The sequence below is a fragment of the Triticum urartu genome, chromosome 4 (assembly GCF_003073215.2).
Source record: "Triticum urartu cultivar G1812 chromosome 4, Tu2.1, whole genome shotgun sequence".
Lineage (NCBI taxonomy): Eukaryota > Viridiplantae > Streptophyta > Magnoliopsida > Poales > Poaceae > Triticum > Triticum urartu.
In genome coordinates this window covers 407,762,363-407,779,747 of record NC_053025.1, presented here as the reverse complement: position 1 = coordinate 407,779,747, position 17,385 = coordinate 407,762,363, and positions in this window count along the sequence as shown.

Below are 17,385 nucleotides of genomic sequence, written 5' to 3'. Positions count from 1 at the left end.
CATAGCTTGTGGGTGTGCTGCGAAGCAGTAATCCATGTCGAGGGGCTCGACGGAATGGTTAAACTTTGGTGGGTACAACTTGATGAAGTCATTGATTGACACCAAGTCATTTCGCTGATGGCGTGCAGTGTTCTGCTCAATCCGCTCCAGCAAGCGGTTAGTCTCATGCTTGTTTCTTTCCGCCTCCAGCATCACTTCGGCCAGAGAAGGCGGGTGAGGCAGATTTTCACCCCTAACTGCATTGGCTTCCCCCTGCTCTGGGGCAGCAGGGTTGCTGCGGGTGTTGACCATCCTAGGAGAAGACAAGACAACGTTTAGATAAGGATGGCACAACTTAGCAAGGAAGTGCAGAATGTAATGGATAACACGGAATGCAGAGATGTTCATCCGTATGGACATGGTAATATAGAACTGCCATATATATACCAACAGTCATACACACCATACATGGTTTAGTACAAGCCCAGTCTGTAGTACAACTATGATTAAAGACGTTACATCTCATCGGAGGCATTCCAAGCTCCTATACATTATTTTTCTACACCTCCGGAATTGATTACACACTAAGTCATATTCCACAAGTCACGCATGACAGTGGAGATACAACTATTACAATACTAGTGATACTACTACTAACTCAGACAGCTCCGTAGTAGTCCTCATAGAAGTCACCTCCATAGCCTAGAAGTTCAACGTGATCATCAGGGAACAGACGGTCCTGAGGAGCTTGTGGACCATAGGGGCTAGGATGAGGTCTTGGTCCAACAAACGGTGGCCTGCGGGGACCACGGGGTGGGGTGATGCCTCACACATCACGCCAATCCACCATGTCTAGCAGAGCCGATCACACAGGATACAGATCCCTTGTATCCATACATCCAGCTTGCACAGCAGGTGCAAACCGAGTCAAAATGTCCCAATGATCAGCACGGGTGTTGAAAAGCTCTAGTCTCAAGGCCCGATTCTCTCAGTCCTTCTCCTCGAGCATCTCGGCAGTGGTGCGAGTTAGTGAGTCCTCACGTGTGGAGTCAGCATAGATAGCCTGGAGATACCATTGCGCTCTCGGGAGTGAAGCTGGCATATAACGGAAGTCGGTGTTCCGAAGCAGGCCAGTCCAGACTCGCATGATGGTCATCATGGAATAGGCAGCATCCTGCACAGCCATCCCAACAGTAACCCTGAGTCCATGGGAACAGTGGAGGGGCTCGGTAGATCCAGGATAAGAAGGAAATATCCTGACGGTGCAGAAATATTGGCTTTGATTAAAGTCTCGGAATTGCTCTTCGATAGTGTATTCGGGATACCAATAGCAACCCGTCTCGATCATTACCCGGACTAACATAGCAGTATGACCGGGCACATCGAGGCACCAGGTCAGGCGAACCACTTGGTTTTGAGCACGAGTGGCCATCTAAAAGCACAACCACAATGCAAAGACATTATAATTTCTAGGGAAAATTGGACAGCATAACGGCTGTAAATGCTCAGAAAAAGATTTGAGACATCCACAATAGTTTGCAATACCACTCAACAACATCATGTCAAGGTTCTGATTCAACTTGCAACATACTAAAAATAGTAGAAACTGTACTGAGGCTTGTAACAACAATCCTATAAGCTACTACGGATTAGTAACACGTGAACCTGATAGAAGAAGAGAGCCTAGTCCTTAACCCACGTTGAATGAGAAGAGAATGACTCAGATCAGAGGGCATAGGTAAAGGAGTAAAGAGCCTTACGTTCCCTCCCACAATCAATTCCCCTACATATAACTAAAGCATTTCTAGACTCGACATCGACCAGTTTGGCTCAACGAACCTACAGGCAGTCCACCTCTGATACCAACGCTGTCAGGACCCCGATTCCAAGTCACATCGATCTAGCCGGTAACACCTCATATCACATTGCGCCTCACGCACGCCTCACGCACCGTATCCCCACGGGTGTCGCCTTACCATGGCCCGGGACCGTTTGCGCCTTTTGGCTCACGTATATGATAGTGTCGCTAGCATCCATATGACGGAGAACCCGGGCCAACATGGCTAGTCGAGAACCCAAAGCGGCACAGACCTATGGAGACAGGCATACATGAATCACATCGAGCATGTCGGTCATCAGCGAGTGAATCCGGGCTGTAGCACTGGCTAACAGGACTCCGGGAACCCGGGCTGTAGCAGGCTAGGCAGGACTCCGGATGTCACCGCGTGACATTTCCCCGAAGTGACAGACATAGGAACGAAGTGAAACACATATCGGCCAGTCAAGTGTCCTGAGCACTAGTGCTGGGCTAGCGAGACTCCGGTGAACCGGGCTGTAGCGGACTACTATGGCTCGCAGAACATTAGACTACATTTCCCCATAAGAAAGGCTGCCAAGGATAAACAACTAGATTGTCGGATCCCACACATACCAAGCATTTCAATCATACACACAATATGCTCGATATGTGCAAATACAACATGGCATCACAAAAACAAGTTCATAACAAGTTCATACACGTACGGGTCACATGACCCGTCACTCAAGTCATACAAGCATACAAGCACATGTGGACGCAAATAGTCTGAGTACAGACACTAGAAAAAAGAAGGCTTCTCGAAGCCTGTCTATCTACATAGGGCCCTCCATGGCCAGGATCACCACCTGGGTGGCAAGTCACTCATCGATGTCAAGATCTACATAAAACCCATCGGAGGGGGCGGTGTCGTCGTCTGAAAATAGTAATTAAGCAAACATGAGTACAAAGGTACTCAGCAAGTCTTACATCAGAACCTACTGTACATGCTCATTCTCAAGAAGGTGGTGGAGTTATTGCAACAAGCCAGCTTTGACTCTTGTCTAATCTATACTACGAGACTCCACTAGTAAAAAAAATTTCGCACACGAGTCCACTAATCACCAACACAATACTCCACCGGGGATCCTCCCTCGTCATCCTACGAGAGAGCCATCCTCGGTACTCACACTTATCTTGAGTCTTTTAGTAGTATCCATTAACTTGTCTATGAACTGTATAGGCAACCAAGTAGTCCTTTACCACGGATGCGGCTATTCGAATAGATGATGTTAAGCCTACAGGGGTGTACTTCTTCATACACGCTTTCACCACTTACCGCCGTTTACACGACATGTACTCGGCAACCTTCAAGCGGAGGCCCAACGAGGGTGTCGGCCACGGCCTACCTAAACACTCAAGTCTCTAGTCCAGGTTTATCACCTATCTAGGTTCCATCCGCAGGGAGTCCGACCGAGGTTTCCACATATGGCCCCGAACGATGTGAACAGGGTTCCCGAGACACCAAACGGCTGACTCGGTACACCGTGCCATGGTGTATCTACCGCAACATAGCCCACCCCTAGGGTCAGCGCTACGCACGGCCGCCAACACATAACCTACAAACACCAGAAACTAATCGCAACTCCTGGACAAAGTACTAGGGTGATTAAGAAGCCGAGAGGGTCCATTGGTTTCGTGCCCAATGTATGGTAGTAACTGAATCTTAAATCACACGTCCAGATCTCAGTTCTTAGGGACGGCCTCAATGAAACAACCCACCATGTACTCCTACATGGCCTCCCATCGTTACCTTTACCAAAACATGTTCAACACATCCCTCACATTACCAACACAATCATTTCACTCTATCCCATCACCCAGATGAACCAGACCTGACACAACTCTAAGCATAGCAGGCATAGCAAGGTAGGAAACACAAACATGGCTCAATCAACTCCTACACATGCTAGTGGGTTTCATCTAGTTACTGTGGAATTGACAGGTCATGCAGAGGATAAGGGTTCAACTACCGTAGCACACAGCAGTTTGAAACGATGTTGTCTTAATGCAGTAAATGAGAGCAGAGGCTAGAACATGGGATTGTATCGATATGATCAATGGGGCCACTTGCCTGATGGAGTGGTAGTAGGGTACTGCCCTTCAGTTGGATACTCGGAGATATCCTCGGAGGCAGAACCTACCACGAAGGACACACAGAGCATAATCAACACATGACAATATGCAACAATATGATGCATGCTATGACATGGCAAAATGATGTGTCCTGCCTAATGCAATGTGAAACAAGTTGAAAAGGGTCCATTTGAACCAAAGATTCAAATGGAAGTTAAAGTTCTTATGCATAATAAGTGTGTTAGCTTGTTTCACCTAAACAGCAAGGTTAAATTGGTTTGTCATGCATGAAACCATTACAGATGGATAGATTGAATTTTTTTGATCATTTTTCATATATAATTTGTTTGATTTGGAGCTATGGTTGATTTTCTATGATTTTTAGAAGTTTTGGCTATTTTTTGGAATTTCCTATATAAAAATAAATCCAGAAAATGAATAATTGCGTCAGCACTGCGTCACTGTGACGTCAGCGAGTCAAAGGCGCCAGGGCCAGTCAAATCTGACTGGTGGGCCCCGTCTGTCAGTGTCTCAGCTAACTAACAGAGTTAAGTTAGTACTAATTAACTGTCAGTGGGGCCTGGGCCCACATGTCAGTGACCTAAACTAACTAAAATTAGTTAACACTAATCCTAAACTAATTAACAGGCCGGCCCCACCTGTCATAGGCTCAGGGGGGAGTCAGCCTGGGCCCACATGGGTCAGGCGTGGTCAACTCGCCGGTCAGCGGGTCAAACCTGCCGGCGTTTAGCCGCCGGCGAGGCCAGACGCGGCGGCGCGCAGCGGGATTTGCCCACAGGGCATCATTTGCTGCGCGGAGAGCACCTACGGGCAGCTGGTGCTCGCCCGCATCCAGCCGTGGTGATGGCTTGGCCGGGGAGTGGCCGGAGCATCGCCGGCGACGAGCTTGGCGGAGGCCGAAGCTCTGGTCAGCTCATGTGCGTGGCTGCAGTGGCCTAGGCGGCGTGGCGCTTGCACCTACAACATCTATGCGATGCAGTGAGTGTGACGGGCACAAGCCCGTGACCAAAAGGTCACCGGAGCATCGCCGGCGACGTGGTCAGGCGGCGGTGCATTCAGATGGAAAAAGCACGGTGGCTACAGAGCTCTAGCGACGAAGCGGAGAGAAGGGGGAGGAGCAGTAGCTCACTGGGAAGCTGCAGAGAAGGTCAGTGTGCTCGAGGAAGGCTCGGTGCGGTCGGAACGGCGACGGGGATCTCGGCGGCCCGAGGTTGAAGATGACGACGGCAGGGACGATGTAGGGGCTCGGGCGTCGTGCGGCTTGGCTAGTCGACGTAGTCGACGACGGTGAACCGTCCGGACACGGTGAGAGGGCGCGGGGACGGCGTTGGACGTGGCTGCGGCGAGCAGCGGCGATGGTGACTTCTCGGGCGACGTCAGGCCGGGAGGGCGAGAGAGAGGAACCAGAGGGAAGAGTGAATGTCTGCGAGGTCGGGGAGAGGGAGGGGGGTCGTCCCACGTTGACAGCTCGACGAGGGGAGCGGCGAGGCGGCGGGCAGCTGCGTGGCGCGCATGCTGTGCTCGCCGTCGAGCAGCTACCTGCCTGCCTGGCCAAGCCAAGCAGCTCACTGGAGCGTTGGCTAGGCTGGGCCGGCAGGTGGGCCTGCTGGGTGGGCGCCAGGTAAGCTTTCTCTTCCTCTCTTTCCTGTTTGTTTTCTTTTTCTATTTTTCTGTATCTTTAGGGCTTTATTAAAAATACTTAGGCACTTGCTAAAATCCTGAAAATAATGGTGGGCTCTGTTGGGATTATTCCTACTAGCCCTCACTTAAATCCAGAATTATTTGGGCATTTAAAATATTTTATAGCATTTAATTGCCCAAATTCAAATACTTATGATTTAATTCAAAGAATCCAGAATGTCCTAGAGAAGAGTGCACCATTTTTGCCAGGGGTTTTAACCCAATCCAGAAATGATGAACATTTTGTGAAGGGCATTTTGGGTTCATTGAAAATAATTTTAGTAAACCCTAGTTGTTTCCAGGGGGTGCTGGGGGTTCTATCATCCCCATTTCAAGTTTCTGTAAAAGTAGACATGATGCAACACTCTAATGCATGAACCAGCTAGGGTGTGACATAGGGACTCGTAGTAGCACACTTCGCACTCCGGGTGTTCTGTCGCAAACAAACAATAGCATACATAAGCAATCAAGCAAAGAAATACGAGTAAAACTCAAATAAGAAAGTCTAACCAGAAAGTTCAACTTAAGAACTCCGGTTTGCAAAAAGAATCAAATCAAACGGAGCAACGAAACTCAAACTGTGAAAGAAACAAGATCCGTTTACTAATCTGGACTAAGGTCAAATTTTACAGTAGCAAAAGCTTGTTCAAGTTTGTTAAACAAAAAGAGGGTGAGACGAAGAGCTAGGCGCTTGAATCGACTGATTCCGACAAACGAGCGAAAAGATAAACTAAAACGAAAATCGGATCAGAAATCGCGATCGAAAATAATCATGGAAAATCCGAGAAAAAGAAAACTGACAAACAAGATAACGAACGAACGTTCGTTGTCTGTAACTATCGAGCGAAAACCGTTCATTAAAACGAACGTACGGACGAACGTACGGACGAACGCCCGCTAAAAAGATAAACTGAGAAAACCGGCGAACCGATCTAAAAAAATGAACTAGGGTTTTTCTTTAAAAAAAACCGAAGCGGTTTTTAAAAAAAACCGGCGGCGACGAACGACAGTGGTACCTCCGGTGTAGCTCCGGTGAGGCGGGGCTGCGGCAGCGGACTGCGGCGGCGAGGCGACGGCGACGGCGGCGCTGCAGAGGCGGCGGCGGCGGCGAAGCGCGGCAGAGGCGGCGGCGCGGCTGCGGGCGGCGGGGTTGGTGGTGGTGGCGGGTCTCCGGGGGCGAGGTATTTAAGAGAGGGGGAGGGCGGCGGCTTGGAGGAGGGGCTAAGGCGGGGGTGAGGGGAGTCCCGGCCGGACTCCTCGTCCGAGGCGGCGGCGGCTCGGTCTCCTGGTGGGAGGTGGCGCGCGGGGAAGGTGGGCCGGCGGCTGGGCTTCGGCCCAGTTAGCCACTGCGCATTTTTTTTATAATTCCGTTGAAACTAAAAAAAATCCTAGAAAATAAAATAAAATTCTAAAAATGCCAAAACAAATTTTTGCCGTCTAAATAAAATATTTAGAACAAGATGAACATTTTCTTGGCCCTAAAATGCAACTTTGAAAAATGTGCAATTTTTCTAATTCAAATAAAATAGCAATAAACTACGGATAAAATCAAATATTTGATTTTAATCTTTTTTCTCCAATATTTCATTTATTTTGGAGAAGTCATATTATCTCCTCTCATGTATTTTAATATCAAATATTTTCGGAGAGAAAAATAATTAAAACCAAAATCCTCATTTCAATATTTGATAAAATTCAAATATGAAAACTGGGAAATCCCCAACTCTCTCCGAGGGTCCTTGAGTCGCTTTGGATTTCGAGGATCGCGAAACGAAATGCAATAAAATATGATATGCATGAATGATCTATGTATAACATTCCAAATTGAAAATTTGGGATGTTACAATACTTGATGATTGTTTTGAGATGCGAAGATGGTGATACTGGAGTCATGCTAGTTGAGTATTTGTGAATTTGAGAAATGCTTGTGTTGAGGTTTGCAAGTCCCGTAGCATGCACGTATGGTAACCGTTGTGTAACAAATTTGAAGCATGAGGTGTTTCTTTGATTGTCCTCCTTATGAGTGGCAGTCGGGCACGAGCGATGGTCTTTTCCTACCAATCTATCCCCCTAGGAGCATGCGCGTAGTGCTTGGTTTTGATGACTTGTAGATTTTTGCAATAAGTATGTGAGTTCTTTATGACTAATGTTGAGTCCATGGATTATACGCACTCTCACCCTTCCATCATTGCTAGCCTCTTCGGCATCGTGCATTGCCCTTTCTCACCTCAAGAGTTGGTGCAAACTTCGCCGGTGCATCCAAACCCCGTGATATGATACGCTCTGTCACACATAAGGCTCCTTATATCTTCCTCAAAACAGCCACCATACCTACATATTATGGCATTTCCATAGCCATTCCGAGATATATTGCCATGCAACTTTCCACCGTTCTGTTTATTATGACACGCTTCATCATTGTCATATTGCCTTGCATGATCATGTAGTTGACATCGTATTTGTGGCAAAGCCATCGCTCATAATTTTATTTACATGTCACTCTTGAATCATTGCATATCCCGGTACACCGCCGGAGGTATTCATATAGAGTCATATTTCGTTCTAGTATCGAGTTGTAAATAAATAGAAGTGTGATGATCATCATTATTAGAGCATTGTCCCGTGTGAGCAAAAAAAGAGAAAGGACAAAAAAGAGAAGGCCCCAAAAATGAGAGAATAAGAGAGAATGGACAATGTTACTATCCTTTTTCCACACTTGTGCTTCAAAGTAACACCATGATCTTCATGATAGATAGTCTCTTATTTTCTCACTCTCATATACTAGTGGGAATTTTCATTATAGAACTTGGCTTGTATATTCCAACAATGGGCTTCCTCAAAAATCCCTAGGTCTTCATGAGCAAGCAAGTTGGATGCACACCCACTTAGTTTATTTTGTTGAGCTTTCATACATTTATAGCTCTAGTGCATCCGTTGCATGGCAATCCCTACTCCTCGCATTGACATCAATTGATGGGCATCTCCATAGCCCGTTGATTAGCCGCGTCGATGTGAGACTTTCTCCCTTTTTTATTCTCCAGACAACCTCCATCATCATATTATGTTCCACCTATAGTGCTATGTCCATGGCTCGCTCTCATGTATTGCGTGAAAGTTAAAAAAGTTTGAGAATACTAAAGTATGAAACAATTGCTTGGCTTGTCATCGGGGTTGTGCATGATGAGAGCATTTTGTGTGACGAAAATGAAGCATGGCCAAACTATATGATTTTGTAGGGATGAGCTTTCTTTGGCTATGTTATTTTGAGAAGACATAATTGCTTGGTTAGTATGCTTGAAGTAGTATTATTTTTATGTCAATATTAAACTTTTGTCTAGAATATTTCGGATCTGAATATTCATGCCACAATAAATAAAAATACATTGAAAATTATGTTAGGAAGCATTCCACATCAAAAATTCTATTTTTATCATTTACCTACTCGAGGACGAGCAGGAATTAAGCTTGGGGATGCTGATACGTCTCAAACGTATCTATAAATTTTTTATTGTTCCATGCTATTATATTATCTGTTTTGCATGTTTAATGGGCTTTAATATGCTCTTTTATATTATTTTTGGGACTAACCTATTAACCAGAGGCCCAGTGCGAGTTTTTGTTTTTTGCCTATTTCAGTGTTTCGCAGAAAAGGAATATCAAACGAAATCCAAACGGAACGAAACCTCCGCGAGGATCTTTCTTGGAACAAATGCAAATCCAAGAGACTTGGAGTGGAAGTCAGAGATGCAACGAGGCGGCCACGAGGTAGGAGGGCGTGCCCCCCACCCTCATGGGCCCCTCGTAGCTCCACCGATGTACTTCTTTCGCCTATATATACTCTTATACCCTAAAAACATCCAGGGGAGCCACAAAACTACTTTTCCACCGCCGCAACCTTCTGTACCCGTGAGATCCCATCTGGGGCCTTTTCTGGCGATCTGCCAAAGGGGGATTCGATCATGGAGGGCTTCTACATCAACACCATAGCCTCTCCGATGATGTGTGAGTAGTTTACCACAGACCTTCGGCTCCATAGTTATTAGCTAGATGGCTTCTTCTCTCTCTTTGGTTCTCAATACAAAGTTCTCCTCGATGTTCATGGAGATTTGTTTGATGTAATATTCTTTTGCGGTGTGTTTGCCGAGATCCGATGAATTTTGGATTTATGATCAAGTTTATCTATGAAGGATATTTGGTTCCTCTCTGAATTCTTATATGCATGATTTGATATCTTTCCAAGTCTCTTCGAATTATCGGCTTTGTTTTGCCTACTAGATTGATCTTTCTTGCAATGGGAGAAGTGCTTAGCTTTGAGTTCAATCTTGCATTGTCCTTTCCCAGTGATAGTAGGGGCAGCAAGGCACATATTGTATTGTTACCATCGAGGATAAAAAGATGGGGTTTATATCATATTGCTTGAGTTTATTTCTCTACATCATGTCATCTTGCCTAAAGCATTACTTTGTTCTTATGAACTTTATACTCTAGATGCATGCTGGATAGTGGTTGATGTGTGGAGTAATAGTACTAGATGCAGAATTGTTTTGGTCTACTTAACATGGACGTGATGCCTATATTTCATAATCATGCCTAGATATTGTCATAATTATGCGCTTTTCTATCAATTGCTCGGTACTAATTTGTTCACGCACCGTAATACATGCTATCATGAGAGAAGCCACTAGTGAAACCTATGGCCCCCGAGTCTATTTTATATCATATAAGTTTCCGATCTACAATTCTAGTTTACTATTTATTTTATTTTGCAATCTGTACTTTTCAATCTATACAACAAAAATACCAAAAAAAATTATCTTATTATCTTTATCAGATCTCACTTTTGCAAGTGGTCGTGATGGGACTGAAAACCCCTTTATCGCCTTGGTTGCAAGGTTCTCGATTGTTTGTGGAGGTACTAGGCAACTTGCGTGTAGTCTCCTACTGGATTGATACCTTGGTTCTCAAAAACTGAGGGAAATACTTACGCTACTTTCCTGCATCACCCTTTCCTCTTCAAGGGAAAACCAACGCATGCTCAGGAGGTAGCAGGACCCTTTCCAAAGACTACCTTCAAATCCTTGACCATATCATGTACATCAGCACCAGTACGGTGGCGAGGCTTTGTCCGGTGATCCGCCTCACCTTTGAAATGATTGCCTTTCTTTCTTATGGGATGCTTGCTCGGAAGAAATCGATGATGTCCCAGGTACACATTCTTCTTAAAATTATTCAAATATATACTGTCGGTATCATCCAAACAGTGCGTGCATGCGCGGTATCCCTTGTTTGTCTGTCTTGAAAGGTTACTAAGAGCCAGCCAAACTTTGATGGTCACGAACAGCAACGCCTTTAGGACAAATTCTTCCCCCCATGTGCTCATCCCACAGACGTACACCTTTTCCATTCCACACCTGTAAGAGTTCTTCAACTAATGGCCTTAGGTACGCATCAATGTCGTTGCCGGGTTGCTTAGGGCCATGGATGAGCACTGGCATCATAATGAACTTTTGCTTGATGCACAACCAAGGAGGAAGTTTATACATACATAGAGTCACAGGACAGGTGCTATGGTTGCTGCTGTGCTCCCCACAAGGATTAGTGCCATCTATGCTTAGTCCAAACCATACGTTCCTTTCGTCACCTACAAAGTCCTCCCTGTAATTTCTCTCGATTTTCTCCACCGCGACCCGACAGCGGGTACTCCCAACTTCCCGTGTTTCTTACGGTCTTCTCTGTGCCATCACATCACCTTGGCATGCTCTTTGTTTTGTAACAAACGTTTCAACCATGGTATTATAGGAGCATACTGCTACCTCTTGAGCATGCATTGGTTTTCCCTTGAAGAGGAAAGGGTGATGCTGCAAAGTAGCATAAGTATTTCCCTCAGTTTTTGAGAACCAAGGTATCAATCCAATAGGAGACTACACGCAAATCCCTCGTACCTGCACAAACAATCAAGTACCTTGCAACCAACGCGATAAAGGGGTTGTTAGTCCCTTCATGGCCACTTGCAAAAGTGAGATCTGATAAAGATAATAAGACAAATATTTTTGGCATTTTTGTTGTATAGATTGAAAAGTGAAGATTGCAAAATAAACGGCGACAGAAATGCTAGTTGACGGGATATTAATATGATAGAGAATAGACCCGAGGGCCATAGGTTTCACTAGTGGCTTCTCTCAAGATAGCATAATCTATGGTGGGTGAACAAATTACTGTCGAGCAATTGATAGAAAATCGCCTAGTTATGAGAATATCTAGGCATGATCATGTATATAGACATCACGTCCGTGACAAGTAGAGCGAAGCGATTCTGCATCTACTACTATTACTCCACACATCGACCGCTATCCAGCATGCATCTAGAGTATTAAGTTCATACAAACAAAGTAATGCATTAGGCAAGATGACATGATGTAGAGGGATAAACTCAAGCAATATGATATAAACCCCAGCTTTTTATCTTCGATGGCAACAATCCAATACGTGCCTTGCTGCCCCTGTTGTCACTGGGAAAGGACACCACAAGATTGAACCCAAAGCTAAGCACTTCTCCCATTGCAAGAAAGATCAATCTAGTAGGTCAAACCAAACTGATAATTTGAAGAGACTTGCAAAGATATTTAAATCATGCATATAAGAATTCAGAGAAGAATCAAATATTGTTCATAGATAATCTTGATCATAAATCCACAATTCATCGGATCTCGACAAACACACCGCAAAAAGAATTACATCAAATAGATCTCCAAGAGAATCGAGGAGAACTTTGTATTGAGATCCAAAGAGAGAGAAGAAGCCATCTAGCTAATAACTATGGACCCGAAGGTCTGTGGTAAACTACTTACACATCATCGGAGAGGCTATGGTATTGATGTAGAAGCCCTCCATGATCGATTCCCCCTCCGACGAAGCACTGGAAAAGGCCCCAAGATGGGATCTCACAGGTACAGAAGGTTGTGGCGGTGGAAATAGGGTTTCGTGGTGCTCCTGGATGTTTTCAGGGTAAATGAGTATATATAGGCGAAAGAAGTAGGTCAGTGGAGCCACGAGGGGCCCACAAGGGTGGGGGCGCGCCCTCCTGCCTCGTGGCTTCCTCGCTGCTTCCTTGACGTCCACTCCAAGTCTCCTGGATTGCATTTATTCCAAAAAAATGATCCTCGTGAAGGTTTCATTCCGTTTGGATTCCGTTTGATATTCCATTTCTGCGAAACACTAAAATAGGCAAAAAAAACAGCAATCTGCACTCGGCCTTCGATTAATAGGTTAGTCCCAAAAATAATATAAAAGTGCATAATAAAGCCCATTGAACATCCAAAATAGATAATATAATAGCATGGAACAATCAAAAATTATAGATACGTTGGAGACGTATCAAGCATCCCCAAGCTTAATTCCTGCTCGTCCTCGAGTAGGAAAATGATAAAAACAGATTTTTTGATGTGGAATGCTACCTGGCATAATTTTCAAAGTAATTCTCTTTATTGTGGCATGAATGTTCAGATCTGAAAGATTCAAGATAAAATTTTAATAATGACATAAAAATAATAATACTTCAAGCATACTAACTAAGCAATTATGTCTTCTCAAAATAACATGGCCAAAGAAAGCTTATCCCTATAAAATCATATGGTTTGCCCATGCTTCATTTTCGTCACACAAAAATTCGCTCATCATGCACAACCCCGATGACGGGCCAAGCAATTGTTTCATACTTTAGTAATCTCAAACTTTTTTCAACTTTCACACAGTACATGAGCGTGAGCCATGGACATAGCACTATGGGTGGAATAGAATATGATAATGGAGGTTGTGTGGAGAAGACAAAAAAGGAGAAAGTCTCACATTGACGTGGCTAATCAACAGGCTAGGGAGATGCCATAATAGGTAGGTATGGTGGCTGTTTTGAGGAAGATATAAGGAGGTTTATGTGTGATAGAGCATATCATATCACAGGGGTTGGATGCACCGGCGAAGTTTGCACCAACTCTCAAGGTGAGAAAGGGCAATGGACGGTACTGAAGAGGCTAGCAATGATGGAAAGGTGAGATTGCGTATAATCCATGGACTCAACATTAGTCATAAAGAACTCACATACTTATTTCAAAAACCTACAAGTCATCAAAAACCAAGCATTACGCGCATGCTCCTAGGGGGATAGATTGGTAGGAAAAGACCATCGCTTGCCCCCGACCGCCACTCATAAGGATGACAATCAAAGAACACCTCATGTTTCAAATTTGTCACACAACGATCACCATACGTGCATGCTACGGGATTTGCAAACTTAGATTGGTAGGAAAAGACCATCACTCGTCCCCGACCGCCACTCATAAGGATGACAATCAGAGAACACCTCATGTGTGAAATTTGTCACAGAACGATCACCATACATGCATGCTACGGGACTTGCAAACTTCAACACAAGTATTTCTCAAATTCACAACTACTCAACTAGCACGACTCTAATATTACCATCTTCATATCTCAAAACAATCATCAAGTATTAAACTTCTCGTAGTATTCAATTCACTTTTTATGAAAGTTTTTATTATACCCATCTTGGATGCCTATCATATTAGGACTAATTTTATAGCCAAAGAAAATTACCATTCTGTGCTAAAAGACTCCCAAAATGATATAAGTGAAGCATGAGAGATCAATAATTTCTACAAAATAAAACCACCACCACGCTCTAAAAAGATATAAGTGAAGCACTAGAGCAAAATTATCTAGCTCAAAATATATAAGTGAAGCACATAGAGTATTAATAAATTCCGATTCATGTGTGTCTCTCCAAAAGGTGTGTACAGCAAGGATGATTGTGGTAAACTTATAATCAAAGACTCTAATCATACAAGACTCTCCAAGCAAAGCACATATCATGTGGTGAATAAAAATATAGCCTCAAGTAAAGTTACCGATGGACGAAGACGAAAGAGGGGATGCCTTCCGGGGCATCCCCAAGCTTAGGCTTTTGATTGTACTTGAATTTTACCTTGGGGTGCAATAGCTTAGGCTCTTGCCATTCCTTATTTCAAAATCCATCAAATCTTTACCCAAAACTTGAAAACTTCACAACACAAAACTCAACAGAAAATCTCATGAGCTCCGTTAGTATAAGAAAACAAACCACCAGTTAAAGGTACTCTAATGAAATCATTCTTTATTTATATTGGTGTTAAAACTACTATATTCCAACTTATCTATGGTTCATACCCCCCGATACTAGCCATAGATTCATCAAAATAAGCAAACAACACACGAAAAACAGAATCTGTCAAAAATAGAACAATCTCTAGAAATCTGTATCAAACGTATACTTATGTAACCCCAAAAATTCTGAAATAAATTGGTGGACGTGAGGAATTTTTCTACTAATCATCTGAAAAAAGAATCAACCTAATAGCACTCTCCAGTAAAACATGGCAGCTAATCTCGTGAGCGCTGAAGTTTCTGTTTTTACAGCAAGATCGCAAAGACTTTCCCCAAGTCTTCCCAAAGGTTCTACTTGGCACAAACACTAATTAAAAACGTAAAACCACATCTAAACAGAAGGTATATGAATTATTTATTACTAAACAGAAACAAAAATCAAGAAACAAAAATAAAATTGGGTGGCCTCCCAACAAGCGCTATCGTTTAACGCCCCTAGCTAGGCATGAAAGCAAGAATAGATTTAGGTATTGTCATCGTTGGTTGGAATTTATTCAAAGGAACCCTTATAACCCTTAGGAGTTTCCTTATTTTTATTAATGATCAAACTCCTATGCAAGAAATCAAGAAATTCATTTGTAGCAAAAGGTTCCTTAATGATATAGCGAAAAAGTTGGGGTGAACACTTATTGATTTGAGATCCGCATTTTCCTTACTAGAAGATTCACCTTTATTTTTAGGCACATACATAAACTTGGCAACTTTATTAGTAGGAGGATTTTGGGTATTTTTCTCGGAAGAAAAGGCAGACCCTAAGTTTGTAATAATATCCTCAAGTTTATCAATTCTTGTGGAATCTTGATCTATCTTTTCGTTAACTATGGGTTCCTTTTCTTTAAAAAATTTAAGTGCAACTACTACCTTAGATCCGTATTGGGTAATTTGGTTGTGGATCTTTTTATCCAAAATTGCAATCAACTCTAAAGTGGAAACTTTATTTTCAATAATTTCAAGCCTTTGCATCACATGTTCCAAAGTTAAAATAGTTCCATTAACCAAAAGAGGTGGTGGGCCAAACAAATCTAACATAGCATTATAAGAATCAATGGTATGGCTACCCAAGAAATTCCCTCCGGTAATGGTATCAAGAATATATCTGTTCCAAGGAGTGATGCCTACATAAAAATTGCAAAGAAGAACGGAAGTAGATTGCCTCTTAGTAGATCTATTCTGAGCACTGCAAATTCTATGCCAAGCATCTTTTAGATTTTCTCCCTCCCTTTGTTTAAAATTAATAACTTCCTGATCGGGAGTACTAAAAATGATAGAAGGACTAGCCATGATGACAAAACAAACGATCTAACACACAGACACACAATAAGCTAGTGGAAAGAGACAGACGAAAAAAGAGGGAGAGTAAAACGGCAAGGGTGAAGTGGGGGAGAGGAAAACAAGAGGCAAATGGCAAATAATGTAATGCGAGGGAGAAGAGTTTGTGATGGGTACTTGGTATGTCTTGACTTGTGCATAGATATCCCCGGCAACGGCGCCAGAAATCCTTCTTGCTACCTCTTGAGCATGCGTTGGTTTTCCCTTGAAGAGGAAAGGGTGATGCAGCAAAGTAGCATAAGTATTCCCTCAGTTTTTGAGAACCAAGGTATCAATCCAGTACGAGACTACACGCAAATCCCTCATACCTGCACAAACAATCAAGAACCTTGCAACCAACGCGATAAAGGGGTTGTCAGTCCCTTCACGGCCACTTGCAGAAGTGAGATCTGATAAAGATAATAAGATAAATATTCTTGGTATTTTTGTTGTATAGATTGAAAAGTAAAGATTGCAAAATAAATGGCAACATAAATAGCTAGTTGATGGGAGATTAATATGATGGAGAATAGACCCGAGGGCCATTGGTCTCACTAGTGGCTTCTCGCAAGATAGCATAATCTACGGTGGGTGAACAAATTACTATCGAGCAATTGATAGAAAAGCGCATAGTTATGAGAATATCTAGGCATGATCATGTATATAGGCATCACGTCCGTGATAACTAGACCGAAACGATTCTGCATCTACAACTATTACTCCACACATCGACCGCTATCCAGCATGCATCTAGAGTATTAAGTTCATACGAACAGAGTAACACATTAGGCAAGATGACATGATGTAGAGGGATAAACCCAAGAAAAATGATATAAAACCCATCTTTTTATCCTCGATGGCAATAGTACAATACGTGCCTTGCTGCCACTGCTATCACTGGGAAAGGACACCGCAAGATTGAACCCAAAGCTAAGCACTTCTCCCATTGCAAGAAAGATCAATCTAGTTGGCCAAACCAAACTGATAATTCGAAGAGACTTGCAAAGATATTTAAATCAAGCATATAAGAATTCAGAGAAGAATCAAATATTGTTCATAGATAATCTTGATCATAAACCCACAATTCATCGGATCTCGACAAACACACCACAAAAATAATTACATCGAATAGATCTCCAAGAGAATCAAGGAGAACTTTGTATTGAGATCGAAAGAGAGAGAAGAAGCCATCTAGCTAATAACTATGGACCAGAAGGTCTATGGTAAACTAATCACACATCATCGGAGAG